Genomic DNA, 3,308 nt, shown 5'->3' on the forward strand with positions numbered 1-3,308 from the left:
ACAGAGTGCCAGCAGGACAGTCCACATACACTGCTGCTCTGTTAGAGACAGAGGAGGAGGGGGAGGAGGAGGAGGAGATGGATGTTTTTATCTTATTGTGCCAGACAGAACGAGGACCATCATCAGAGCACCACAGACTCCAGGACAGATCATTGTGTCCAAACACACAGTCATAACTGTTTCCTTTCCTTCTGATGCTTCTGTAACTCACTGATATATAAACGTCTCCTCTCCACTCGACCTCCCAGTAACAGCGACCAGTCAGACCATTTCTACACAGCAGCTGAGGATGTATGTCAAATCTGTCTGGATGATCAGGATATGACTGAACCTCCTCCACATGTGTCACCTTCCTGTTGTTGTCAGACAGTTGGAGCTTTGTGTTCATTGTGTTTGTGTCGATTGTGAGTTGACAGGAATCTGATGGAGAGAACAAACACAATCCAGCTGCAGTTATTGATCCATCATCTGTTCATTGATTGACACTTTGATGATGACTCCTGACATGATGAAGATGGTTGAATGTGTGCTGCTTTGTTTTCATGAATCCCATTAAAAACACACTTACACTTCCTCAGACCTGGTCTCAACCATCGGACTCCAGCAGGCTTCACCCTGAAAGGAGGAGGGGTCAGAGCAGTCAGCATGCACACATGGACATTACATGGCTCTCATACACATACTGTTACACACTGATAAAGGAACATTTTCGAACACATGTTTTCACCCTGTTCATCCTTCTGTCGGTGTCACTGACTGTCATTGTGCACATACAGCATGGAAAACAAACTCATTTAACATGGCTGACACTTTATCAGGTACACAGTGGCCACTGTCTCAGGTACAATACATCTGTGGTCAGAGGATGGTACTTAAGTGAAATTTCAGGTGCCTCTACTTGAATACTTATTTCTCTGACAGTCAGAGGAGCTTAGAAAGAAAAGTGTCTGGATTTCTTTAAGTTGCTTGAAGACGTGTCACCTCGATAAGCGTTTTCAGTTTTGAGGTCAATTGTTGGAGAGTCCCAGATTTAATTCCTTTGGGACTGCTTTCCTTAAGCAAGCAACTTAAAGAAGTCCAGACACTATTCTTTCCAAGTTCCTGAGACTACGATGACCTGGATGACTGATACCTTTCACAGACAACTTTCACAGTCAGTGTTTTACTTTTACTCTCTGCAGTTTTTAACAAATATCTGTTCCTTCTAGTCCTTACATAAGTGTAATTAAGTAGCCCAACATCCTAAAATGTTACAACTGATATTATAACTACTATATTATAGTTGTAATTAATATCTATTTATTATTAAGCTAGACTAATGCATGAAACAAACAGGAAGTGAGTGAAGGACACAGGAATTGTTTCTAGCTTTTCCTCCTCTATTAGACATTCTCTCCATACCTGAGAGTGTCCAGTCTCCAGCCTGGATCCTTCAGTCCAGCCAACAGCAGCTTCATTCCTGAGTCTCCTGGATGATTGTAGCTCAGGTCCAGCTTTCTCAGATGGGAGGGGTTGTAGCTCAGAGCAGAGGCCAGACAACTACAGCCTTCTTCTGTGATCCGACAGCATGACAAACTACAGAGACACAAAAAAACAACCTATCCGTGAACTTGTCTTTGTATAGCCCTTTTTTTCAGAGACTATCACCCTCATTCATTTCATCCATTTATTTCCTGTTAGCTTAATTTTTTAAAAACACTTTTTGAGAAAGGATGTTTTAAATTATTTCATTTTATCAAAATTTATCAAGGAAAGTAGATTAACAGTTCATCTAAAAGAACTCCAACATTCCATAGTCTTATGAGAATATTTTAATGAACTTTTATGACAATTATAAAGAATAAATAAAATGTACCTATTTTACTATTTAACCAGCAATCTAATACAGATTCTAAATAATACTGAGTGGAAAACACTGAATCCTGACCTAAGACATTCTAGTGTACATTGTGGACTCTCCAGTGCAGTTGATAGAAGCTTCACTCCTGAATCCTCCAGGTCATTGTCACTGAGGTCCAGCTCTCTTAGGCCAGAGGAGCTGAGAGCCGAGGACAGAACTTTACAGCTTCTCTCAGACAGGTTACAGACACAGAGTCTAAAAAAGCCCCCACCACCACAAAAACCAAACAAACAGTGTAATTAGAAAGTGGTGATGTTACAGTGAGGAATTACTACATGCTTTACTGGCTAGAATTGCAATCTCCTTATGGCATAACCAAAAAACAAACAAATGAAAGAGTCAAATCAATTAATGATGAAGTGACATTTAGCTTTAAGTACATTTGCACAGATGAAATGAATATAACCAATGCTACCACAAACAGACCCGGGATAGTATGTAGAGACAAGGTTACGTGTGCTGTGTTTACTTTACTGGCTAGAACTGCTTACCATTAGGTGTTCCTTTGAGCAGGTCCTATGTGTAAATCAGGTATGTGGGAAGGGCCGCCCACTACTTCCTGTTTATATAGGGTCATGAGGTCAATGATTGCATCACTGGGTGTAACCAAATGGAGGGTTTTTCATTTTGTATAGTATTGTTTGTTTTCTTTAAATTAGCCTTTTGAGTTATATTGTATGCAGTGTTTTACTTTACAAACCATTTAGCTGAGTAAATGAGTTTCAGTTTCATGCATGACCTTATTCCTGTTCTTTGTTTAGAAATGTATTGTTTGGTTTAACCTATTCGTTTCAATGGTAGGGACTAACGAGGTCAGGTGTGGGCAAAGTCTTGTATAAAGCAAGTGGGATTTTTGCATGCCTGATAGATTGTTTTATGGTGAAAGGGAGATGCCAGCAATAAAGTATGCTTAAAAGAACGTCAATCGTCTGCTAATGCTATTTACTTATCACCTTCCTTGCTGCTAAAGTTATGCTACCTCACATAAAGCAACATCAAATGTTGCCAAATCTATCAAAAAACATGGCACTTTACAGTGACTTAGAAATAATGACAAATGGTAAGAAACAACTACAAATGGATAAATTTGATCTTTTGTAGCCACATTTTTATCAGGTTAAATATGAAATTTTATGACAAAGAAATGATAATAAAATAATGATCTTACCTCAGAGTTTCCAATGTACACTGTGGACTCTGCATTGCAGCAGACAGAAGCTTCACTCCGTAATCCTGTAAGTTGTTGTTACTCAGGTTCAACTCTCTTAAAATACAGTACTGGGAGCTGAGAACTGTGGACAGAGCTCCACAGCTTCTCTCTGAGAGGAAACAATCACTCAGTCTAAAAATGAAAAACAGCAAAAGAAAGTCACTATAAATGAATGTCTTGATGCATGCTCAATCATCT

General features: G+C 39.3%; 1 long non-coding RNA gene across 1 annotated transcript; it reads right to left on the reverse strand.

Annotated features, from left to right (window-relative positions):
* Nucleotides 1-599: 599 nt before the first annotated feature.
* Nucleotides 600-3,017, reverse strand: LOC120437898. The gene is made up of 3 exons (XR_005611484.1): nucleotides 1,928-3,017; nucleotides 1,402-1,575; nucleotides 600-615 (listed from the first exon to the last, which is right to left on the reverse strand). It is a non-coding gene; the product is annotated as an uncharacterized LOC120437898 (long non-coding RNA).
* Between the last annotated feature and the right edge of the window lie 291 nt (nucleotides 3,018-3,308).

This window comes from Oreochromis aureus, linkage group 3 (assembly GCF_013358895.1).
Source record: "Oreochromis aureus strain Israel breed Guangdong linkage group 3, ZZ_aureus, whole genome shotgun sequence".
Classification (NCBI taxonomy): Eukaryota; Metazoa; Chordata; class Actinopteri; order Cichliformes; family Cichlidae; genus Oreochromis; species Oreochromis aureus.